Source organism: Antechinus flavipes, chromosome 1 (assembly GCF_016432865.1).
Source record: "Antechinus flavipes isolate AdamAnt ecotype Samford, QLD, Australia chromosome 1, AdamAnt_v2, whole genome shotgun sequence".
Lineage (NCBI taxonomy): Eukaryota > Metazoa > Chordata > Mammalia > Dasyuromorphia > Dasyuridae > Antechinus > Antechinus flavipes.
The window spans coordinates 630,107,521-630,135,052 of record NC_067398.1 but is presented as its reverse complement, the minus strand read 5'-3'; the positions used below and the strand labels follow the sequence as shown (position 1 = coordinate 630,135,052).

The window sequence follows — 27,532 nt, the reverse complement described above, 5'->3', positions numbered from 1 at the left end:
GAGTTTAATTGAATAGGATCAAATTGAATCAAATTAATCAATATTAGTTCTATGATAAGGTGCAACAATCATAATAAACTAGAATGAACAACTCGTTATTTGCATACTTCAGTTAACTAGGATTTTTTGAGCTATATTTTAGAGAAAAAGTAATGAAGTAATGAATATATGTGTGTGTTTGTCACACATAAACTCTATAATTGAATATCCCCATAAATAGCTTGCAATATCAATTCTTTAGAGAAAGTACTAATAAGAAAGTACAGAAAAAAAAAAGAAAAACACTGATGATCTCACTTCTAGTGATAATGATAAGCAGGATGGATTTTTCAGTGGCCCACATATCATGTATAATATTTATCTTTTTGCCAAGGTTAAAGGACTTTTAGTTCCTTGGCTCATAGTGCAGGATAGTTTCACTCTCAGAAGGCAGATGAGCTAGATAAATGCTTCTCCATTCTCCAAGTAATCAGAGAGAATGAAGCATTCATTTTCAAATAAAAAAAGGCTTCAATGTGAAAACAAGGAAGCAAAAGGTATGTGATCTGGAAAGAAGAAATCATGATGTGTTAACAGTTCATCATGTTGCTAGTAGGTAAAAAAAAAAAAAAACATATTAAAAAGGAAAAGAAAGGATTGCTGAGCAATTGAAGCAATGAATCAGATGTGAAGTTTTTTCCCCAGCAAAAATGGTACTGAATTCTGTGGAGGAAGCAGCTGTGAGCCCACTAAGGAATGAACATGAAGTTCTGAATGAGAGATCATTCAGTAAAATAAGGCGGGGGGAGGGAGGGAGAGGAGGAGGAGGAAGAGGAGGAGGAGGAAGAGGAGGAGGAGGAGGAGGAGGAGGAGAAGGAGGAGGAGGAGAAGGAAGAGAAAGAGGAAGAGGAAGAAGAGAAGAAGAAGAAGAAGAAAAAGAAGAAGAAGAAGAAGAAAAAGAAGAAGAAGAAGAAGGGAGGGGAGGGGAGAGAGAGGAGAGACACACAGAAAGACACACACGGAGAGAGACACACAGAGAAAAAGACACCACAGAGAGAAAGACACGACAGAGATAGAGATGAGTAGTAATGACTATTAACTCTCTACTGGAACTATTTTTCAACCTAGTAACAACAGAAGCTTACTGTTTTGCAACACGATTAGGAAGTGATAGAGAACATTCCAGAATCTGTTGAACAAAATAACTTTTATTTACTACTACCCAATTCCAGTTATTAACATAAATATTATGACACTAACAAAAGGAATCTAAAAATAAATTATAAAAAAAATTATAAAGGTAAAGAATGAAGACTCCAGAGCCACAGGTTGTGTTTTTTATCCCTTCTGTTCCTTAAAAATAAGGGATGCAGTTCCTATTGGAAGAGAATAGCTATACTGTAGAACTGGATATGGCCAGGTGTAACATGAAAGTCTGAATCCTGTCAAGACAATGTAAAAACCTATATAAAAAGGCATAGAGTGCACTGTTCCAGAAGGCGAGTGCTAGAGTAAATTTCATGTAATCTAGAAGTCTCAGAAACCCTTCACATTTTACACTATCTAATCAAACAATAGAATCCTATGAATATGGTTATATTCATAGGTGCAGATTCCAATGTAGAATTATATGTGAAATATAGTATATTCTTGAGAGTAGAAATGAAAACTCCTCTAATTTTCTCAGAAGGAAGATTTCCTTCCCCTCTCCCCATACTGTAGTTATTCTCATGAGCACAGAGTAACTGTTCTCATTTCATGTTCCAAGCATAACACCAAAGCAGGTTTGGATCCCTATTGAAATATTGCCTTCTAATATTATAGAGTCTTGTTTGTTTCTTTAAGTTAACATTTTAAAGAGTTCATTTTCCCATTATTGAGAAAATAGAACTTGTTAAGATCTTTTGGAAGTAAATATCAAAGGAGGAACTATAACTACTGCCTTTATAGTAAACTCAAAGTCAGCAGTACATAGGAAAACTTTGGATTTCTTAGGAATGAATATGGCAGGAGGGAGATCATGGTGAAGTTGGGTGGAGGAGAGATCTAGAGAGAAAAAAAATGACAAATAAGCCACTTTTCTGAGAAGATGGGGAACAAAATGAGGTCATTGAGCAATGTTGTTAAAGGTTTTATAGAATCATATGCTTCCTTTCGGGTAGGAAAAGAATGAAGACTACACAAGGAAGCATTCAACCTCTCTTCAAAGGAACTATTGTAATAGATCTAAATTTCATCTATGACTTGTCTGACTGGCCTCTGAAACATTGTTCTTCACTGGGATTCTTAAAGATGCTTCCTGAATATCACTAACCAGATTGTTAAAGGCACTATTAGATAGACTAAATCCCACTCTATAAACAACAACAACAAAAAATAGAGCAACAGACAGAGATAGAAGGATGGAGAAACAGAAAGACAGAGACACAGAGAAAGAAGCATTACTTAAAGGACTTCTTTGTTGTTAATCTTTATTGACTAATTGAGTCATATTTAAAGTTCCTAGACAAATTCTGTGTTGCTACCATCAGTTCTTTCAAGACTAAGTATTATAGTCAAAATTATTTCTCCTGCATTTCAAGTTCTCTGCAAATACAACAGTCAGTAGAGAAGCCTTTTTATACTTTCAGGGGATTAAATGTTTCAAATCAAGAAGGGTCTTCTCAGTGAACATAAGAAAGTTGCCACTTTGTTCAAATTGTGTGATTCATTAGAACCCATTTTTCTGCAACCTGGCCATTTAGTGGAGGAGAAATGTGTTATAACCACCAATCTGTCATTTAAAATAGTGAGAGGATATGCTAGTATACAATGATAGCTATGACTAAAGATAGCTAAGCAACAAATTCATTACAGAATAAACTAAAGACAATTTTGTCCTTCATATAGTGATACTAATTATTCTCTACCATCTCTTCCATATCACTTCTACCCTGTATATAAAGTCACTGGTGACATAATGGGATTCATATTGAATCAGAAGAATTAAATATGAAATTAATTTCATGAAGATGCATCAAAAAGGCAACTGGTGAACATAAATATGTTGCTTCCAATAATAATTCCCTTTTTAGTGTTTTAAGGATTTCAAAACACTTTTCTAACAATAACCATGTGAGATAGGTAGTAAAAAAATATTATCTCCATTTTGCAGACAAAGAACTTAGAGCTTATAGAGATTAATTTCTTATCTGTGGTTTTCTGATTCTAAGTCCAGCCTTTTAGTTATTTTGACTCTTTCTAAATTCCACTAGATGTGTGTGTGTGTGTGTGTGTGTGTGTGTGTGTGTGTGTGTGTGTGTTTCAGGTAAAAGAATGGTTTGTCAAGAGCTGATAAAACAATGTCTACCTAAATTCAGATCCCAGCTCATACATACTATCTATGCAACCCTAAGAACTCCTTTTATCTCTCAGTACTCCTGATAAATCTCTAAGTGTATAAGTTGAAGAGTAAGTGCCAGTTTATATCGGTAGAGGGACTTCCTTACCTGGAACTCCTTGCATGTTAAAATTGCAAGTCTGAAAAAAAGTAATTTCATACACACACACACACACACACACACACACACATACACACACAATAATATATAATCCTTGCATGAAAGTTCTATCCTGACACAAAGAGATGATATACATTTAGCAGATTTTTCACTTTCAGCTTATTTACCTACTCAAATGTTCTAAAAGCTGTAATATCAAATAATCCAAGAAAAGTCACCAGCATCTATTGTAATCACATACTTTCACAAGGTTCAAAATATTAACCATTAAATTTACAAGTTAATGGAACTTGGGGAAAACTGTGGGTCTTGGCTTTGGAGAATAATGCTGCAAAGTCATCCTGGGAAGCTGCATAGTTCTCAATCTTGCTCTTCACTGAGCCTAGGACCTGAAATAGGGACTTGACACTGGGCTGGAAGATCATGTTGGTATTGAGCAAGAAGGAATGATGCAAGGGCTGGGGATAAAAGGCCAAGTGAGCTACAAGCCCTGTCAGCAAGAAGTTGACATAAAGTGAGTTCTGCAGCATGTTCTCCAGTCTGGCAAAAAGCACGGCCATGAAGGGGCCTGTGAAGGGTTGGCTGGGCACTTGACTGGGAATCTGAAGTGGGGCTGCTGTGGAGGGGGCAGAGGGGTTCAGGTAGACAGCTGAAGCTCTCATTGGCTGCCTCCTCTTCTTTAGAAGGCAATGGGGATTCATGTCAGGAATCTGGCTCAGCACCCCCATTATTTGGTGTAACCTCCAATTCTCTTAGCTTCTTCCCAAGGCCTTCCAGCCCAACCAATTCCCCAGTCCCCTTTTTCTGTTCTCCAAATTCTTCACCTGGCCCCTGATGCACTTTCTTGGTACCCTCAGGCCAAGGTCCTAGTGCTCCATTGACGCGGAAGGAGGTCAGCAAGCCAGAGCTCTCTCCCTCCTCCAGAGACAACATCTGTGCCCCAACATGGCCCCCACTTCCTAGCTCTTCTTCCTCTTCATCATCTTCCCCTTCTCTTCCTCTGGCTGCATTCCCAAGCAACCTGACTCCCAGAAGACCCCTCCCTGCATTCTGGGGGTCGCTACGAGTTTCACACCATCCATGGGCTGTTTGAACTCTCTCTTTAAAGTTCTTTTCAACTTTTCCTTACGATATTTGTTGACTATTGATCTTGTGTCAGATTTAGCCTTAGATGGAGTTTACCATCCACTTTGGGCTGCATCTTTTGTAATCACATAGCTTCACAAGGTTCAAAATATAAACCATTAAATTTACAAGTTAATAGAACCTGTCCAAATCATTATTGTCCAGAGAAATGCAAATTAAGACAACTCTGAAATACCACTACACACCTCTCAGATTGGCGAGAATGACAGGAAAAGATAATGCGGAATGTTGTAGGGGATGTGGGAAAACTGGGACACTGATGCATTGTTGGTAAAATTGTGAACGGATCTAATCATTCTGGAGAGCAATTTGGTATATGCCCAAAAAGTTATCAAATTGTGCATACCCTTTGATCCAGCAGTGTTACTACTGGGCTTATATCCCAAAGAGATCTTAAAGAAGAAAAAAGGACCTCTATGTGCAAGAATGTTCGTGGAAGCCCTTTTCATAGTGGCTAGAAACTGGAAACTGAATGGATGCCCATCAATTGGAGAATGGCTGAATAAATTGTGGCATATGAATGTTATGGAATATTATTATTTTATAAGAAAAGACCAGCAGGATGATTTCAGAGAGGTTTGGAGAGACTTACATGAACTGATGCTGTAAAATAAGCAGAACCAGGAGATCATTATACACTTCAACAACAGTACTATATGATGATCAATTCTGATGGATGTGGCTCTGGCTCCCTTCAACAATGAGAGGATCCAAATCAGTTCTAATTGATCAGTAATGAATAGAACCAGCTACACCCAGAGAAAAAAACACTAGGAAATGAGTATGGACCACAACATAGCATTTCCACTCTTTTGGTGATTGTTTGCTTGCATTTGTTTTTTTCTTCTCAAATTATTTTTACCTTCTTTCTAAATCTGATTTTTCTTGTGCAGCAAGATGACTGTATAGATATGTATACATATATTGTATTTAGCATATGCTTTAACATATTTAACATGTATGGGACTACCTGCCATCTAGGGGAGGGGATGGAGGGAAGGAGGGGAAAAGTTGAAACAGAAGTTTTTGCAAGGGTCAATGTTGAAAAATTATCCATGCATATGTGTTGTATATAAAAAGCTATAATTAAAAAAAAAACTCAAAAAATGTTAATGGAATCTGAAAAAAAATTGTAGGTAACAAAACTTTTGTTTATCACTTTGTATTTTAAAGGAAAGAAAGAGTAAACTATAATAAGCACTGTGAGGGTTACTAAGTCAGAATAAAGTTTTAGGTCTATCAAAATGACTTCTAAATTGACTAATATTATTGTAAACAAAAACACAAAAATACAAGGCACATAAACATTCCTGAAATAAAACATAAACATTCCTGAAATAAAACATATAGTATTACCTTTCCTAAGCCAGCTGAGCCTACTTTGACACAAAATTGACCTCCCAAATCATAGCAGATAGAGAGAATAGGGAAAGAATAGCCATTGCTTACTTCCCTTTCTCCCAGGTAGGACACAAAGGAAAAGTGAAGCATTTCTTGAAACACTGGGTTTCCAGGGAATACATATACATAACAGAGGAATCAAAGAATGATGCACCTTCTAGAACAAAAAATGAGAAAGAGTAATATAAAAAATGTTCTTCCAAACATCTTTGTTGTTAAATTTTGCCAATTAATTCCCATCTAGTTAGGTTGCTGATCACTCATCTTGTTCCTTCTTGCTAAAATCTATACCTAAAATCATAGACCCTAAGAATCGGGGTCAATAAGTTCTATATCAATTTTTAATGGCATAATATGATCCCTTTTCAAGTAATAAATCATTTTTGAACCAAAGAGTTCTAGCCTGTTAATGATCAAAAGCTGCATTCTCAGTTGAGCTATATAATTGAAAGCCAATTTTCCTGAGACTAATTTTTCTGTAGTTGACTAAGGGAGAAGCAAATCATCATGTTCCCCTAACAAGTAGAGAACCTGTGATTTAATTCCTTGACATGAGCCTCTTTGGAGCCATCTTTTCTTTCAACAGGATTGTTTGGGAGGGAGAGAGATAGAGGCAGAAAGAAACTAAGAGAGAAGGAGGAGAAGAAGAGAAAAAGTGATAGAAGAGGAAAGTTATAAAAGACATAACAGATGAGCAATAGGACAACAAAATGGATAGAGGAAGAGAACAGCCTGAATTGTATTTGGGACATTAAGTACTTCTTTTAATAATCCCAAATTAGTCTCTGACAAAGAAAATACAGCTTTCTAATATCATTACTCTTTCAAAAATATCATAAGACTACAAATCATAGAGTACCACAATCTTGGGGTGAGAGGGAGATAATGTGGGTTACATCAAAGACTGCAGAAAGATTCATAATGGATGTAAGTAGAAGACAATATATCACTAACAATGGTTTACATGCAAAAAGTGAAGTTAGGGATATTAGCCAGAAAATGTGTGACCAGGAAAAGTGTTGAATTTGTCATGCAGTAAAATTGAGAGTTAAGATAAAAAAAAAAAAGGGGGGGGCAGGGCTAGTGTTCATGGAATAGTAAAAAACCTCCGACCTGCTTGAGTAGATCCTCTGTGGAAGAGTAACAAAGAAGAACAAATGGGAAAGGGAAAGAGTTGATGAGTTGCAGTTTTTACTATTCAAAGGAGTGCCCATATTGGGGAGATCACAGATCTACTGAAGTTTTGAACACACACACACATATACAAACACACACACACAACCAAGGTCACTTACTGCCACATTGCTTTGTGCCCTGACTTGGCCAACAGCATGACAAAGTGCCTTGAATTTAGCAAATGATTAATTAACTAGTATTGAATTTACTTGACTTGAATTCCTAAATGGTAACTGAAACTTCAAACCTTTTCTGAATCTTTCTTTCCCTCCTCTATCAGCACCATTGGAATTTACCTAATATACTATGATTTTAAGACTTTACTATATCCTTAAAAACAAACTTATGCTAATGTATTTTTGTGTGACCTTTCCAAATTTAGGTTTGTGTTTTAACAAGAATTTCCTAGAAACAATGTCTTAATTCAAAGGAATGACTATAATTGTAGAAATTTAAGGATCAAGAAACAAAAGGTTTTTCCATGAAGCCAGACTTTTCAGTAAAAGAAAATATATCTATATATTTATATCTGGATGTATGTATGTATGTATATGTACACATACATATAAAATCTATATTCTATTTAATGTAATGATTAAGCATTTTTAAGGATCATAGAGAATAAAAGTCTGGACTCTAAGAAATTTCTAGGATGACTTTCTCCTTTCCAAAGCCAATACCTCTACTTTGTACTCTTGTGTTCATATCTTATCTCCCCCCATCCTATCTTTCTTCCTAACTTCCCAGATTCTACAAGGGCTTTTAAAACTGTCAAGTTCACAAATCGATTCTTTCCCCTGCCTAAATTCCCCATATCAATCATTCATATCCAATCAATTACCGTTTTGTTGATTTTATCTTCCATCTTTCCCTTTCCCCAGAATTACCATCTTAATTTAGCTTCGCATCTCTCTCTTGGAGGGTTGCAATAACCTCCTAATTGGTCTTCTTCCCTCCAATCTCTACCTCTTTGTATTCATTCTCTACTTGGCTTCTAAAATGATATTCCTGAAGCAGTGATCTGATCATATTATTCTTCTGATGAAGAAGCTTCAAGCACAAAGAGATGCCTGTAAGATAAAATATGAAATCATTTTATTGGTTTTAGAACCTTAGCCCAATGTCTGGCATAAAATAAATACATAATAGGTGTTTGTAATATGATTGATTTAACATATATTATTTAATCTATCCTTCCAGTTATCATCCCACTTTAAAAAATAAGAAACTGAAGTTCAGAGAGTTTTAGTGATTCACATGAGCTAGTATCTGAGACAGGATTTGACTACAGTTCTTTTTAATGCCAAGCCAGGGCTGTATCCATTATTCCACTTAGCTGCCTATAAAATTCAATTCAGAAAATTAAGTAGATTAAATAAAATTATTTCTTACTTTCAATAAAATGAAGAACAGGGAGGAGAGAGCTTTTTTTTTTTTTTTTTTTTTTAATAAAATCATCACTGTACAATGGAAAGGTCAGTGAATTCTGAATCAGAGGAAATCCCAACTCTACTACCCACTGACCATGGTTAAATTATTTAATCTCTCTAGGTCTATCTCCTCATCTTTAAAATTAGGACCTGCACTATGTGAGCTCTAAGCTCCTACAAGTTCTAAATTTACAAATCTATAACATTTTAAGCTTAGGTAAGTATGAGCAAAAATATGAAGATGGTAAAAGACAAGGTATAAAGGTCAAAGGGTAAAATATTCTGGACACAATCTAACATTCAGAGAGGGATTAAATGAGAGTCAATGTAATGATATGATAGGAATTGATTGTGAAGAGCCAGGAGGGAAACATGGTAGATAAAGAAGTACTGAGAACTAATATAATAGTCCATCAGATTCATAAGTAAGAAATTATAAATGGATGATTTCTGAAAAACTTAGTAAGAGTTGTATGAACAAAGCAAAATAAAGAGAAAAAGAGAACAAGGTATAACAATTATACTATCAATACAATCAATTTTGAAAGACTTAGGAACTCTGATAAGCACAATGACTAACCATAATTCCAAAGGACTTATAATGAAATTTACTATCTACCTCCAAGTAAAGATCTGATGAATTAAAAGTGCAACTTAAAATATGCTTTCTTTTCTTTTCTTGTTTTCCCCTCTATTTCTTCTTTGCTTCCTTCCTCCATTCCTTCTTTCCTTTTTATATTCCTTCTTTCCTTTCTTTCCAATTAGAGAGTAATATGGAAGTTTATTTTGCATTATTATACATATTTGTAATGTTTTTTTTTCAAAAAGTAAGAAGGAAACATAATTCAAAATTCAAAATTAAATTAAATTGAATTTAAAAAAATAATTATCAAAACTTGTATCTAGAATTTTGCTTAAGAATAAACTATAGACCATGAGGGCAGAAAGAAGGCAGGAAGTTGCTTGAACTCTCTCCAGTTTCCCTCAGAAACAACATGAAATTAAATCTTTGAACAGATTCTGTAATGACAAAATCTACAAAGTGACACCATGAAATAGTTTTCCAGCTCAATATAGCTTGAAAGAATTTAAGAGAAGATCTGGCCTTTACTCAGAGTGATTTGGGTAAAACAGCAGTCCAGTGCAGATGGTCTCCAAGAAAGCCATTGGGAGGGTGTTGTCCAAAATACAAATTGATGATCAAGATTCCCTAGGACTAGCTCACTAGAGCAGTAGTAGAGCAGACCATTGGTGGAGCATTCAGTCCCAATGCAAAATACAAATTAAAAGTACAGGAAACAAGGCAACAACACTCAGGACTAGTTAGGCTACACCAGCACTGTGAGCAAGGCACCAAATGAGGGGTCCTGTGCTGAAAGCCAAAACTCAAAGTGTCCCAAAGTTCAAAGTTAAATAAGAACCTTGGAATAGAACTCCCTGTCTCCTAGGAGAAGAATTCAGCTTGAAAAACCAGAAAATAAGCCAAAAAAAGAAGGAAGGAAAGAAGGAAGAAAGAGGGAGGAGGAAGGGAGGAAGGGAGGAAGGGATGGAGAAAGGGAGGAAGGAAGGGAAGAAGGAAGGAAGAGACAGATAAATAGATGGATAGATAGAGTTAGCTTTGGAGATAGGGCCTGCAAAAAATTATCACCCAGAATAAATTTGTCTTTTTCCCCCCCAAATCACTGATAATATTCATTTAGGAATACAGAGAGAATTAGTCAAAGGACTTTATTTCTAATAGACCAGAAGTTATTTTGGCTGCACATAGTTATTAAATTTCTTCTAACGCCCCTATGATATCATACACTGGGACAAGAATATTAGAGAAAATGTGTCCCTGGATGGGTATTTGAGTGACTTCTGCCTTAGGCTAGTCTGGCAATGAAGCTTTTAAGTTTTATTCTAGGTTTCCATCTTTTATTTGGTTTTCCACTTTCTATCAACTAGATCTTCCTGAAAATGCTATCATTATCAATCATTTTAAATTTCAGCTCCACAGTCACTTATGCAAAGGGTCAATCCATGTTAAGAACTCTGCAGACCTTATAATGCTATATACATCCTAGCTATTGTGATTTTTGTTGTTACTGTTATTATTACTATTATACAATTACTGGTAAAGAGGAGGCTACATTCTACTTTATTTTATAAATGTTATTGACTAATTAATTTCTAAAACTTCTTAAGAACTACAAAGACATTGCTGACTTCAGCCCTATGAGGATGTCAGCACACAATTGTTTATGATTATTCTCTTCTTTGTTGTTGTCTATTTATTCAATCATATCTGACTCTTTATGACCCCATGAACCATTTTCATTTTTACAAGGAAATAAACAGAGTCTCAGAAAGATTAACTATCTTATCCAAAGCCAATTAGCTGAATTTGGACTCAAACATAAAAGAATTTCAGATATTGTCTTTCCATTTTGTTCCTCTATTTTTCTTTATATTAACCTGTTCTATTAGTAATTTTCTGCATATCATGGGCAATAGGATGAATTCAAATAAAACTAAAAACACAAAGATATGGGGAAAACTATAGAACACAATTTATTCTTCCACAAAATTTAAAATAACAAGAAAAAAGAATATCACGAGGAGGAGGTTCCTCTTAAGTTGTCTTAAAGCAGTTACATTAATTGGGTCTCTTTGACTTTAGGCAGTTTTAGGCAGTTTCCAAAGCGCTTCTGACAAAGAATTTAGTATGTTGAGCTGGAATGATTCTCAGAACATAGAATGTTAGACCATTTAAACATATTATGTTAGAATTGAAAAGAATAATAGAAGATAGAATATTTGAAAACAACTCGTAAAATGTTAAGAGTTGGAAGATGCCTTAAGAAATAAAATGTCAGCACATAAAACATAGAATCTTGGGGCTTAAAAGGACCTTAGGACATTGAATATTAAAACATAAAACATAGACCATTAGAACTGGAAAGAACCTTGAAACACAATTCTATAGTTAGTTAGAAGTAATCTTCAAAATCATGTAGTCTAACCACTTTCATTTTATAGATAACGAAATGGACCTTGAGAGTCCAAACTTCCCTAAATGATCAGGGTTAGTGCTAAAACTAGAATAGTGACCTTCTAACTTCCAGATCAGTATCCTTTTCCTCATTTCTTTCACAACCAACATTTTGAATAATACTATACTGTAGCAAGCTCCTTTTTCCTCCCCCTTCTCACCTGCAATAACTGAGCATTTAAAGCTATACCTCTAGTAAAACTGTAACTTCCCTGACTTCCTTCCAGCATTTACGGCCTTCTCCAATTCTCATTCCTCCTAATGTTTAAGACATATCGTATCTCTCCAACTTGAATGAATGCTTCTTCTGACCAAGGACCATGACTAATATGACCATGACTAATACTGAGATTACAGGATCATAGAATTGGTCCTTTAAAGAATCACAGGGATCAGATTGCAAACTCCTCATTTTATAGATTAGGGAACTGGATTTAGAACTGATTTAATGGCATGAAGTTGGACAAAGTAGCTCCTAATTATTATTTTAATTTCCTCTTAATTGTTGTAATTTTAATCTTTTCATTTTTGATACTGTCAATTTGATTTTCTTGTTTTTCCTTCAATTGATATGTCTTCATTTGATATATCTTTCCTTTTTACTAATCCAATTCTAAACTTTTTTCTATTTGGTTTTTTTTTTTCATAAAACCAACTCTTTGTTTGTTTGTTTGTTTGATTAGTTCTCTGCCCCAGTATATGGTCAATTTTCATGTAGGTTCTATGTACCACCAAGAAAAAAAAAATAGTCCTTTCTGTTCCCATTCAATTTTCTCCAAAGGTCTATCACACCTAAATTTTCTAAAATTCTATTTACCTCCTTCACATCTTTTTTGTTTATTTTGTAGTTCAATTTATCTGCTTCTGATAGAGGGAGGTTTGATTATGGGTTTTCTATATTTGGATTGTTTCTTTCTAGCTACTTGCAGCGTTTTGTCCTTGATTTGATAATTTTAGAATTTAGCTACAATATTCCTTTGAGTTTTTATTTTGGGCCTCTTTCTATTATATCAGGGGGTGATATATACTTTCAATGGCTATTTTGCCTTCTCATTCTAGAATATCAGGGAAGTTTTCCTTGATGATTTCTTAAAAGATGTTCTTCAGGCTCTTTTTTTCATCATGGTTTTCAGATAGTGCAATAATTCTTAGATTGTATTCCATGAATCTATTTTCCAGGCCAGTTGTTTCCAAAGAAGATTTTACATTTTCTTTTCTTTTCTTCATTTTTGTGGTTTTATTTGTAGGTTGTTTGGGGTTTTATGCTGCCTTGTGGCCAGTGCTGCCAGTTTCCTTCCCATGTTGGGTGGGGTTGGCCAAGTCCTGCTTGTTATGCTGGGATTCATGAGCTCACTATTTGCCTTCTGTAGTTGTGTTGGAGGTCCTCACAGCTAGTCAGCTGATCCACTGTCTTCTGAAATAAGACAGTGTAGCCAACACTGTTTTACAGGGCTAAGAGTCTCCTACTGTATTCCCTGCTTGGGGCTTTTCCACCCTGGACTTCTCTGAGCTGCAGCCTGCAGTGGGTCACATCCCTTCCTTCCCAATTGAGACAAATCTTTCCTGAAGTTCTTCCAGTATACCTTCTGCTGGAAATTTGTTACGCTCCAAATATTTGTGGGCTCTGTTGTTGGGGTCCTCAGCAAGTGCAGACCTGCTGACACCAGCTGGAATCTTGAGTACTTACCCACAATTATTGTCACCTCTACGACCTTGTCTCCATATCATGTCTCCACATATGACAGAGTAGTGTGACGCTACTTATGAAGTTAGAGAAGCTTTATTGCTTGGTTACATCATCTTGTCTCTCCTGCTTCCTCTCTTTCCCTCTGTTGCCCTGTTCTTATACCCCTCTCATATGACCTTGCCAACGTACCCCAGCAACAAGTATGTGTTTAGCTTGTGTATCCAGGAGCCCAGCTCCTGAGACGGTGGGGACAATCTTGATTTGATGTGTGCTCGATGCCTGTCCTGACATGTCTACAGGGTGTGTACCCCGGATCTTTAGCCAGTGATGCAGAATTTATACCCGAGGCCTCAACATCCATTCCCAAGAGTGTGATGACCAAGATCCAACCAGCCAAAGACTACAAAGGTCAGATAGTACAAGATTTGTCTCTGCACAGACTTGTTTCCTATGCAAATGGGGCATTGTGTGCAAAATACATGATGAAGGGTCTCAAGATTAATGCAGACTCTTATTATTATGTTCCCTAGCATTCCCTAGCTAGGTTTCTCAGCACTCTGTAATTCCAAAATCCATTGATCTAGTGTTGATTCCAAGGGAATCCAGGAAGAGCTCAGACTCAGTCCTATCTAGTCTCCACCATTTTCACCTAGCTGTCCCTGCTATAATAATAACAATAACAATAACAATAACAATAATAATAATAATTGATTATGATGATTATAATAATCATTATTATCACCAATCACAATTAAAACACAGAGATGTTTATTTTCTTTACAATTACCCAGTGAATTAGGATAAATATCACAATTTCTGTATCACAAATGATATAAATGAAGCTTGGAGAAAACGAATAACTTGCTTATAGTCAAGCAGGGAACATGTAACAGAAATGAGATTTAAACTCAGGTCTTCTGACTCCAGGCCAGTGCTCTTTCCACATGCCCCAGGCAAGGTTTGGAATTTGGATTTCTTATGTTTTATTGTCCAATTCAATTTGACAACATATGTGTTACTATCTCACCAAATCTTGTGCCTTAGAGTTCCCTAGTTTCATAAAATATTTGATCAGTTGACATATCCTACATGAATCTTTTCCTCCTCTATCCTTTCTGATAATAGTAGTTCCTTTTCACTAAAATAAAACAAAACATTCCTTTTATATCAACAAGCATTTATTAAGCATTTACTGTTTGTCAAGCACTCTACTAGGCACTTAGAGTATAAATATAAATTTAAAAATATAGTTTCTGCCCTCAAGGAGCCTACATTCTGTTGCAGAAGACTACACTAAAGAAATCTGAAGAGGTGAAGGTGAGGGAAATGAAGATAGTAGAGGAAATCCAGTGAGAATTTGAGGCAGAAGATGAATATATGCATATCATACATCTTTTTTGTATATGTATACAAGCTGTCTCTTCTTATAGAATTTAAATTCTTTGAGGTATGAGAGTATTTCATTTTTGCCTTTATATGCTGAGTGCCTAGCACCGTGCTTGTTTCTTAATACATGTGCTTTGATTGATTGATTTATTCATTCATTGTAATACCTAACATATACTTAATGATCAACTTATCACAAATCATTTCCCTCCTCCTTCTGATGCCATGGAAGGAATGTAACATACATACATATATACACACACATTTTTAAAACCATATTTTAATGAATGCTTATTTGAGTCCACCACTGGGTCCTAGCAAATTGTTGATTAGTTTGTACTAATCCTGGCTTTATGAAGCCAGGTTTACAAATATGACCTTTTTATGATCTGCCAATTACTATGAGATCAGTTCTTTTCAGCAGCAGATACCTCTGGTGATGTAACAATCTAAGGAGCTTTCCCCTAGGTTTTTTTTTTTTATTACTCAAAGACCAGCAGTGGCCTACCCGCGGGACCCAAGGACACAGAAGGCCAGTTGTAACCCCCTTGAACCAATGTCAGAGTTGATTACCTAAAGGAAAATGAACATGCTCACACAAAATGTCACACTTGAAAGGAACAACAGACATTGCAGAGCTGAGGCTCCTTGGGCTCCTATCTTTGTATGAGATGTTTCTGTATTGTTATGGTATCCGTGGGACAGTTATTCCACAAAGAAAATTCTTTTCACCAATACTCTGAAATCCTGGAACAATTTTATAATAGCAGCAACTTTACAGATTCAGAACAAAAGTGATTACAGAGGGTTGCACAAAGTCATTTGCAACCCAATGTAACTTCCTTCCTAAGTCCATGGAGCTTCTCCACAACATAACTATAGAATTTATCTTTTGTGATTGTAAAGGTCCCAAGCTAATGACAGCCTCTGAGAGAGGAGGTAGGTGATTGTGGAAGACATGTAAAGATTTTTTTTCTTTCTTTTTTTTTTTTTAATTTTTATTTTTTATTTAATGATTACTTTATATTGACAACATTATTCCTTGCACTCGTTTCTTTTCTGATTTTTTTCCCCCTCCCTCCCTCCACCCCCTCCCCTAGATGGCAAGCAGTCCTTTATATGTTGCAGTATATCCTAGATACAATATATGTTTGCAGAACCGAACAGTTCTCTTGTTGCATAGGGAGAATTGGATTCAGAAGGTATAAATAACCCGGGAAGAAAAACTAAAATGCAGATAGTTCACATTCGTTTCCCAGTGTTCTTTCTTTGAGTGTAGCTGCTTTTGTCCATCATTTATCAATTGAAACTCAGTTAGGTCTCTTTGTCAAAGAAATCCACTTCCATCAAAATATGTCCTCATACAATATCATTGTCGAAGTGTATAATGATCTCCTGGTTCTGCTCATTTCACTTAGCATCATTTCATGTAAGTCTCACCAGTCCTCTCTGTATTCATCCTGCTGGTCATTTCTTACAGAACAATAATATTCCATAACATTCATATACCACAATTTACCCAGCCATTCTCCAATTGATGGGCATCCATTCATTTTCCAGTTTCTAGCCACTACAAATAGGGCTGCTACAAACATTTTGGCACATACAGGTCCCTTTCCCTTTTTAGTATTTCTTTGGGATATAAGCCCAATAGAAACACTGCTGGATCAAAGGGTATGCACAATTTGATAATTTTTTGGGCATAATTCCAGATTGCTCTCCAGAATGGTTGGATTCGTTCACAACTCCACCAACAATGCATTAGTGTCCCAGTTTTCCCACATCCCCTCCAACATTCATCATTATTTTTTCCTGTCATCTTAGCCAATCTGACAGGTGTGTAGTGGTATCTCAGAGTTGTCTTAATTTGCATTTCTCTGATCAATAATGATTTGGAACACTCTTTCATATGAGTGATAATAGTTTCAATTTCATCCTCTGAAAATTGTCTGTTCATATCCTTTGACCATTTATCAATTGGAGAATGGCTTGATTTCTTATAAATTTGAGTCAGTTCTCTATATATTTTAGAAATGAGGCCTTTATCAGAACCTTTAACTGTGAAGATGTTTTCCCAGTTTGTTGCTTCCCTTCTAATCTTGTTTGCATTAGTTTTGTTTGTACAAAGGCTTTTTAATTTGATGTAATCAAAATTTTCTATTTTGTGATCAGTAATGGTCTCTAGTTCATCTTTGGTCACAAATTTCTTTCTCCTCCACAAGTCTGAGAGATAAACTATTCTATGTTCCTCTAATTTATTTATAATCTCGTTCTTTATGCCTAGGTCATGGACCCATTTTGATCTTATCTTGGTATATGGTGTTAGGTGTGGGTCCATGCCTAATTTCTGCCATACTAATTTCCAGTTATCCCAGCAGTTTTTATCAAATAATGAAATCTTATCCCAAAATTTAGAATCTTTGGGTTTGTCAAACACTAGATTGCTATAGTTGACTATTCTGTCTTGTGAACCTAACCTTTTCCACTGATCCACTAATCTATTTCTTAGCCAATACCAAATGGTTTTGGTGACTGCTGCTTTATAATATAATTTTAGATCAGGTACAGCTAGGCCACCTTCATTTGATTTTTTTTCATTAATTCCCTTGAGATTCTCGACTTTTTATTGTTCCATATGAATTTTGTTGTTATTTTTTCTAGATCATTAAAATATTTTCTTGGAAGTCTGATTGGTATAGCACTAAATAAATAGATTAGTTTAGGGAGTATTGTCATCTTTATTATGTTCGCTCGGCCGATCCAAGAGCACTTAATATTTTTCCAATTATTTAAGTCTGACTTTATTTGTGTGGAGACTTTTTTATAATTTTGCTCATATAATTCCTGACTTTCCTTTGGTAGATAGATTCCCAAATATTTTATGGTATCAACAGTTATTCTGAATGGAATTTCTCTTTGTATCTCTTGCTGTTGAGTTTTGTTGGAGATGTATAAAAATGCTGAGGATTTATGGGGATTTATTTTGTAGCCAGCTACTTTGCTAAAATTATGAATTATTTCCAATAGCTTTTTAGTAGAATCTCTGGGGTTCTCTAGGTATACCATCATATCATCTGCAAAGAGTGATAGTTTGGTTTCTTCATTGCCTACTCTAATTCCTTTAATATCTTTCTCGACTCTTATTGCCAAGGCTAGTGTTTCTAATACGATATTAAATAATAATGGTGATAGAGGGCAACCTTGCTTCACTCCAGATCTTACTGGGAAAGGTTCCAGTTTTTCTCCATTTCATATGATGCTTACTGATGGTTTTAAATATATGCTCCTGACTATTTTAAGGAAAAGTCCATTTATTCCTATGCTCTCAAGTGTTTTTATTAGGAATGGATGTTGGATTTTATCAAATGCTTTTTCTGCATCTATTGAGATGATCATATGGTTTTTGTTTGTTTGGTTATTGATATAGTCAACTATGCTAATAGTTTTCCTAATATTGAACCAGCCCTGCATTCCTGGTATAAATCCTACTTGGTCATAGTGTATTATCCTGGGGATGATTTTCTGTAATCTTTTTGCTAATATTTTATTTAAGATTTTAGCATCAATATTCATTAGGGAGATTGGTCTATAATTTTCTTTCTCTGTTTTCAGCCTACCTGGTTTAGGTATCAGTACCATGTCTGTGTCATAAAAGGAGTTTGGTAGGACTCCTTCAATCCCTATTTTTTCAAATAGTTTATTTAGCATTGGAGTTAATTGTTCTTTAAATGTTTGGTAGAATTCACATGTAAATCCATCTGGTCCTGGGGATTTTTTCTTAGGGAGTTGATTGATAGTTTGTTCTATTTCTTTTTCTGAGATGGGACTGTTTAGGATATTTACTTCTTCCTCTGTCAGTTTGGGCAAGCTATATTTTTGGAGGTATTCTTCTATTTCATTTAAGTTGTCGAATTTATTGGCATAAAGTTGAGCAAAGTAACTCCTAATTATTGCTCTAATTTCCTCTTCGTTACTGGTGAGTTCTCCCTTTTCATTTTTAAGACTAACAATTTGATTTTCCTCTTTCCTTTTTTTAATCAGATTTACTAAGGGTTTGTCTATTTTGTTGGTTTTTTCATAGAACCAACTCTTAGTTTTATTAATCATTTCAATAGTTTTTTTACTTTCAATTTTATTGATCTCTCCTTTTATTTTTAGAATTTCAAGTTTAGTGTTTGACTGGGGGTTTTTAATTTGTTCCTTTTCTAGCATTTTTAGTTGCAAACCCAATTCATTGATCTTCTCTTTCTCTATTTTATACAAATAGGCCTCTAGAGATATGAAATTTCCCCTTATTACCGCTTTGGCTGCATCCCATACATTTTGGTATGATGTCTCATTATTATCGTTTTCTTGTATGAAGTTATTAATTATGTCTATGATTTGCTGTTTCACCCAATCATTCTTTAGTATGAGATTATTTAGTTTCCAATTATTTTTTGGTCTACTTCCCCCTGGTTTTTTGTTGAATGTAATTTTCATTGCATCGTGGTCTGAAAAGGATGCATTTACTAGTTCTGCCTTACTGCATTTGAGTTTGAGGTTTTTATGTCCTAATATATGGTCAATTTTTGTATAGGTTCCATGAACTGCTGAAAAGAAAGTGTATTCCTTTCTGTCTCCATTACATTTTCTCCAGAGATCTATCATATCTAACTTTTCTAGTATTCTGTTTACCTCTTTGACTTCTTTCTTATTTATTTTGTGGTTTGATTTATCTAATTCTGAGAGTGCAAGGTTAAGATCTCCCACTATTATAGTTTTACTGTTGTGGGGAATAGATAAGGTGAAGAACTTACAGGAATGTATGAATTCTTTTTCTGTATTTTATTATTTCTGTGTCTCCCCTATGACCTGTATAATATGTGCAGGCTCATATCTATTTGAGCCTTGGCCAGCTAGAAACATATTTACTTAACCTGAACTGATGACATTTATTGGTATTTGACATTTATCAATATTTAGTCTATTAGCTGGACCACTGTCTGCTTGATTAAGCCTGAAGGCCTGACTTTGTTTCCCAGAAATCAGGAGATTTCAGGGAAACAGAAACCTTCCATTCCAATCTCCCCAAATAGCAACAACCAATTAGATGCTTCCCCCTCCCCTTTCAATGCTCTCTTACTTGTGATGTAATTTCTTGTATAAAAGCTATGTATCTTTACTACTTCTTTAGCCCTCCTACCGCGAGCTTATCTTGCGATGGGACGGCTCATCCTCCGGAAGTTTTTCAATAAATAACTTTTCTGCCTTCTACTGAGGGATCTCTGAGTAGTCATTTTGGGTAAGGGTCTTCTACATCCCTCACAGTTGGGGGCTCGTCCGGGATAGGGTCTTTGGGGGAGATGGCTATGTGCACCCCGAACAGGGACAGGCGCCCACGGAGTAGTTTTCTCCATGGTCTCTGGCTCTGGGTGAGCAGCCTCCGTCCCCTCTTAGACAACGACCCAAAGCAGGAATACTCAGTGGAACGCAGAATTGAAGATTGAAAGAAGTAGAGTCCTGATGGCCGGCATTTGCAGCCTGAAAAGAAACATATGTTCTCGAGGTAAAGCTCTTGGGAAGTCTGGGGGTTTATTGGCTGGGTCGAGGGAGACCCTGAGGGATTAGCCCTCTTAAATTTATTTTTGGTGTGGACTGCTGTTAACCCCAACGATAAAGGACTTTTCCTAAGGAGGCTCTCGGGTGGCTGTGGGGGCGTGAGGGTAACATAGGGCCTCCGCCTGGGCGTGAGGGTAACATAGGGCCTCCGCCAACACCTGGATCGGGTCCAGGGTGGTATAGAAGCAGTCCGAAAATTTGTATCAGAACGTTAGCTAGGAAATTCAAGACTGGAATGAACTTCCAGATATACAAGGGAAGAAAACTAGGAAGATGTATATCCCAGGATTATTTGGGTATATCAGACTTAAATCTGTATGTAAAAGGTGAAAATAGAGTTTTGTGAATGTCTTGTGTGTATGTCTGCTTTGCATTGCCTTTGTTCTGTGTTAAAAGTTAGAACGCTCATAAAAGATAAGAATTCAGCTCTGTGTTACAGGCTTAGAAAAATATCAGACTGAATTGTGGGAACTGGAATTCATTCAGAGTAGTAATTCTTTCAGAGTGGCTCAGAATGTATTGGTCTTAGAATTTGGGAACTAGTTTTGGGTTTCTCAAGAAAAGAAAATCTTTTTTTCTCTTTCTCTCCCTCTGTCTCTGGCAGTGGCTTTGCGGGAAGAGGAAAAGAAGGGGGAAAAATAAAAACATAGATTGAAAGTTTGGAAAGTTTTGAGAAAAATAGAAGAACAGTGGCTATCGCTCCTGTAAACAAGGAGCCTGTTATCAGGACTCAGCCAGAGAAAAGAATTCTCAAGGTAAAGCAAGGATTGGTGCTTAACTCTTTCCTGGTTACTAAAGAAAAGACATGGGAATAAAGTATCTAGGTAAATTTTAGGAAATTTCACAAACTGAAGTAAAATAACTTTAAATTGGTGTGTGTGTGTTAAGATTGGAAATTTTAAGATCGGAAATAAGAAACTGCAGATATTGGAAGGGAGTAATAAATATAGAGTAAGAGAGGTAAATAGTTGAACACAGGGGCGTTCTGACCTGTTGGACCTGTGGGAAAACTAGGCATACTTCTAAAGAAAAAAATTTGCAGGAAAAGAAAGAAAAATCATTATTAGTAAATTTGCCTTCATGGAATTAGAGAACAGAAAGTTTAAGAAGACTAAACTGGGTAATTGTTTGCAATATTTGATTAAAAGTTTTGGGAATTTACTATATTTTAAAGAGGTACTATAATTTTGAAATTGAAAAAAAATTAAAATTGGGGGAAATAATTTACTGTTGCCTTACACATGTTAGATTTATTCTGAGTATAAAATCTTAAGAATTTTTCGAATATTGTGGCCTTTACAACTGAAGAGAAAAACTTTTCTTTTTTTTTACTATTTGGTTGGACTTCAAATTGAAATATAGGTTATTAAACAAAATGCCAGTAGCTTACCTTAGGGAGGGCTTATGTTTGTATCTCCCTACTTAAATGGTATGTTGCTTTTTAAAAGTATTGAGTAATTTGTAAACTGTATTATAAGTTTTATGAAATTTGATTCAAAATTAATTGTGAATCTTGAAGTTTAAAGTTTAAAAAAAGATGATTTAAAGACAAGGGAAAAGAGATTGATTTACAAAAGCAATTAATAGTTTAAATAGAGCATCTAGTCAGAAGGATTTTTGGTTTAGGAGTGTTTAAGGTATGTAATAAATTTTGAGCAAGTAAGCATTGGGAAGAGAGAGAGACAGAGAGATGGGATAGGAGAATGAAGGTAATTTAAGAAGGATTGATTAGTAGAAACAAATGATTTCAAGAAGTCGTCAGTGGGAAAAAGAAGGAACTGGTTGGAAAGGGTAGTCACAGAGAGATGGCTGTGAGAAGGGATGTTTTTGTGGGAGGAGAGCAAGTGAGCAGCAGTGGAAAGCGGCAGCCGCTTGGTTCCTTTGGCTGAAGAAAACAAATGGTTATTTAAAGAGACAAACTGCTCTTACAAGATGTTAATTGATTGAATATTTGTTTCTTTAGATACATAATGGTTATGAATATTAAAGAATATGATCAGAAATGTGGTATATAGTTTGAAAGGGTTATTTCAAAAAGTTTAATTGATGTTTTCAAGAACTTTTCAGATTCTTTTTATGTGAAAATAGGAAGTTTTAATTAACTGTATTGATGCCAATTATCTGAAATGGGACTTCAAGGATAATAGTTTTTGCCTTCTTCCTTTTGAAAATGTTTTTGTTGTGAACCATATGTAATTATTATTGGGTATTTTAAAAGCAAAATGATTGGTATAATATTAAATTTATTCAAGATGTAATATCTACTTGGGTATGTAAGAATTGTGTGAATTTTCTGGGATAAATTTCTTACTGTTATTGATATAAGGTCATGGTAAATAACTGGGATTTATTTGAAACTTTGGAGACGAAATTCTTTGGGCTTGTAATTAATGCTATTTGGAAGTTTTAAAGCTCCACTCTTCGATGTGCTGAAGATTGAGTTTTAACTGCTTATATTATGTTATAGTTATATTTTTGCATTTTTTCCTCCTGTGACTGATTTCTATGATCAGAACAATAGTTAATAAGGACTGTTAATGTAATTCAAATATGTCATACCTTGCTGTTTCCAATCTGGTTATATGTAATCATTATACCCTAAATACTTAGGCAAATAAGTATTTAGCCTGGTCATCTGTCTGTTACTGGATATTTGTGTTTTATTTTTAAAATGTTCTTTTTTTTAATGATAAGAGGACAATTTACAATGGTCTGTGAAACCTAACTGCTATTTATTGGAACTATAGCTGTCTGCCTATCCTGTGAAGCAAGCTTATTTCTTCACACAGGAACTGCTGGCCAATCTATACTGGCCTCCCCACAGGTTATTGCAGGTCCAGACTGTTCTAACTTTGTTAGATTTAGTTTTTTGTTGTTCTAGATTTTGGTCAAATTACAGATTATTGAATCTCTTCTGAGACATGGATCGGCCCATCTGAAGCTTAGATTGACACCACACCCATACCCCTGCATGGATTGAGCACCTTCACCCATTTCTCAGCCTGAAGCAGCTAAGATTGAGACCATCGCCAGTGCTCCTGATGTAATTTGGACTGATATGGGGGAAGTGGGAAAGTGGTTGATGAATTATTGTTAAAATTACAACTCTATTACTAGAGTTAGAAAAAAATGCAAACATTACTGTGTGTTTAAGATTTGGGATGGAAATTATTAAAATTGGTAACTGTTGCTGTTAAAGAAGCTATAAAATGTTTATAATATCTATGTTCACTTCAGAATATGTAATTGTTTAAGGTATTTGATTTGATTTGATTTGATTGATTTTAGGAAACTCCTCCTGTACTAGACTGCTATGTATGTAGAAACTTTAATTCACTCTTGGGATTTATATGTGGATGGTAATTTGACTATTTATTATTATTTTTTTTTGGATGATTCCTTTCCATGAGGAAAAAAAAAGGAGAGGAAGAGATAGGGAACTAGGGAAACTGGTGGATTTTTCTCAAAATACCTAAAAGAGTGGGAACCCTTAGTTTTCTTTCACTTTTGCCTTTTGTACTTCTGCCCCATCCCCTATACCACCAGTTCAGATTAAATTGGAAGTCCTTAAGCAATCTTTTTTGTTTTTACTATGTTTTAGCTTTGAAACCCCTCATTCTGTGGAATTGCCCTGGCAGACTCAGTTTTGGGAACTATTCTATTTTTAAGAAATCTCCAAGATAAAGACACTTGTCTTGGGACTGGCAATCTCCAGCCCTGTCACCCCAATTTCTTAACTGGTACCTCAGCATTTTTAATAACATTGCCCTTTTGAGATCAAGCCTCTAAAATTTGGGGTTTGCCTGCCTTCATGTTTTAACTGTGCATGCTCTGAAAGCTCTGCTCAAAAATCTGTATTCCAGTAGCAGCCCTGTCTGTCCCCCTGGGTGGGGACAGGTGGAGCTACTCTAAGCCTCACCCTTCTCCCCTAGAGTGGGTTGCCCCTCTGAATGGGCAGCATGACTGTCTCGAGCCCTGCTACTCCCTTTATAAGCAGAAGCTGAGTTAAGTGCACAAATGACTGCAGACCACCTAACACAGTGAACTGTCCATCTCAAACTGGATTCTCTGGCTGAGATGAGGGCCTTTGTACTGCTGATAACTCTAGGGTTGTCAGGAAGAGACTTGCCCTTGCCATAAGTCCTTGCATTTTCTAGTTTCATTTTGATTTATTTGCCTCATATTGGGTTGGTCAAAATTATGGTGCTGAGACCTCCCAGGTTTCTAGGGAAGGTAATTCAATAATTCAAATATTCAGAAGAAGAGTGTGTAATGTTGTGCCTCAGTTTCCCTAGATTGTCATCTTTATTTATCTTTGTATTTTTATGTTTGCCAAATACCAATCTGTTCTGTGATAACTGTTTCTAAGATAGTTGATGGAAGCAATTTTTATGGTATGAACTTATTGCAATCAATGGTATTATCCTGTTGCTGCTATGTCTATCCTGTATAATTACATTAGTAACCAGAATAGTTCAGTGGTCCCTATCAAAATATTGCATACAGAAGATGCTATTAAAATGATAATTCTTCAGAGAAAAGACTGGAATGTATTAAAGAGGGATGATCTTGATTGTGAACTTGATAAACAATGTATATATAGATATACTAACTGATTTTGAACAGTGTGTAAGTTCTTCATAGAAATATGATAAAAATCATTTACATATTAGAAGGGGGGAGCTGTGGGGAATAGATAAGGTGAAGAATTTACAGGAATGTATGAATTCTTTTTCTGTATTTTATTATTTCTGTGTCTCCCCTATGACCTGTATAATATGTGCAGGCTCATATCTATTTGAGCCTTGGCCAGCTAGAAACATATTTACTTAACCTGAACTGATGACATTTATTGGTATTTGACATTTATCAATATTTAGTCTATTAGCTGGACCACTGTCTGCTTGATTAAGCCTGAAGGCCTGACTTTGTTTCCCAGAAATCAGGAGATTTCAGGGAAACAGAAACCTTCCATTCCAATCTCCCCAAATAGCAACAACCAATTAGATGCTTCCCCCTCCCCTTTCAATGCTCTCTTACTTGTGATGTAATTTCTTGTATAAAAGCTATGTATCTTTACTACTTCTTTAGCCCTCCTACCGCGAGCTTATCTTGCGATGGGACGGCTCATCCTCCGGAGGTTTTTCAATAAATAACTTTTCTGCCTTCTACTGAGGGATCTCTGAGTAGTCATTTTGGGTAAGGGTCTTCTACATCCCTCACACTGTCTATTTCTTCTTGCATCTCTCTTAGTTTCTCTTTTAAGAATTTAGATGCTACCCCACTTGGTGCATATATGTTTAATATAGATAGTGCTTCATTATCCATGCTGCCCTTTAGCAAGATATAGTGCCCTTCCTTATCTCTTTTAATTAGATCAATTTTTGCTTTAGCTTGATCTGAGATCAGGATGGCTACCCCTGCTTTTTTGACTTCACCTGAAGCATAGTAGATTTTGCTCCAACCTTTTACCTTTAACCTGCAAGTATCTCCCCGCTTCAGATGTGTTTCCTGTAAACAACATATTGTAGGATTCTGGCTTTTAACCCATTCTGTTAACCGCTTCCTCTTTATGGGGGAGTTTACCCCGTTCACATTTATGGTTAGAATGACCAATTCTGTATTGCTTGCCATCTTGTTAACCCCGAATTATGCTTTTCTCCCTTCTTTCCCCTTTCCCCCCCTTCCCAGTATTAAGCTTGTGAGCACCACTTGCTTCTCACAGCCTTCCCTTTTTAGTATCCCTCCCCCCGCCTTTAGTATCCCTCCCCCTATCTTACCCCTTTCCCTCCCAGTTCCCGTATTCCCTTCCGCTTAGCTTATTCTTTCCCTTTTCACTTTTCCCTTCTCACCTTTCAATGAGGTGGGAGAAGTTTCACCATAGATTGAATATGTCTTAAGATTTTTCACTGAAAGCCAATTCTGAAGGCAGTAAGATACCCACTATATTCATCCCCCTCCCTTCTTTCTCTCAGATATAATGGGTTTCCTATGCCTCTTCATGAGATGTACTATCCCCACTTTACCCTTTTTCTGGTACAATGTCCTTTCCACATCAATTTCTAGAACAAGGTATACATGTATTCTTTATACATCTATATAGTCAAAATATAGTTCCCAAGATTAATCTTTACCTTTTTAGATTTCTCTTGAGTTCTATATTTGTAGATCAAACTTTTTGTTAAGTTCTGGCTTTTTCATCAGAAATAGATGAAATTCGCTTACTTCGTTGAATGTCCATCTTCTTCCCTGGAAAAAGATGCTCATTCTCGCTGGGTAAGTTATTTTTGGTTGCATACTAAGTTCCCTAGCCTTTCGGAATATCATATTCCAGGCTCTTCGATCTTTTAATGTGGATGCTGCCAGATCCTGGGTGATCCTTATTGTGGCTCCTTGATACTTGAATTGGGTTTTTCTAGCCACTTGCAATATTTTTTCCTTCATCTGAGGGTTCTGGCATTTGGCCACTATATTCCTTGGTGTTTTGATTTTAGGATCCCTTTCAGTGGGTGATCGATGAATCCTTTCAATGTTTATTTTTTCCTCTGTTCCTATGACTTCTGGGCAGTTCTCTTTGATAATTCCTGGAAAATAGTGTCCAGGCTCTTTTTTTCATCATTCTTTTCTGGAAGTCCAATGATTCTCAGATTGTCTCTCCTGGCTCTGTTTTCCAAGTCTGTTGTCTTCCCCAGAAGATATTTCACATCCTTTTCCATTGTTTGATTTTTTTGGATTTGCTTGACTGATTCTTCTTGTCTCCTCGAGTCATTCAATTCCACTTGTTCAATTCTGATTTTCAGTGAGGTGTTTTCTTCACTCACTTTTTTAAGATCTTTTTCTAATTGTCCAATTGAATTCTTTTGTTTTGTGGAATTTTTTTCCATTTCGCCAATTTTGTTTTTTAGAGAGCTATTTTCTGTTTCCAGTTCACCAATCCTATTTTTCAAGGATTTTACTTCTTTATCCACTCTCTCTTTAACTGACTTCTCCAGGCTCTTTTGCCAAGCCTCCCTCTCCTTTTCCCATTTTTCTTCTAGCTCTCTTGTGAGAGCCTTTTTAATTACATCTATGAGGTTCATCTGTGCTGAGGAACAGATGATCTCCTCCTTTGGGGATTCACCTGGAGACTATCTGTTTTTAGTCTCCTCAGGATTTAGAGTCTGCTCTCTATCTGTATAGAAGCTGTCAAGGG

The 27,532-nt window shown here is 35.8% G+C and overlaps 1 long non-coding RNA gene across 1 annotated transcript; it reads left to right on the top strand.

Annotated features, from left to right (window-relative positions):
• The first annotated feature begins 20,194 nt into the window (after positions 1-20,194).
• Positions 20,195-25,509, top strand: LOC127544474 (uncharacterized). Its single transcript, XR_007949450.1, has 2 exons — positions 20,195-20,287; positions 23,240-25,509. It is a non-coding gene; the product is annotated as an uncharacterized LOC127544474 (long non-coding RNA).
• The last annotated feature ends 2,023 nt before the right edge of the window (positions 25,510-27,532 follow it).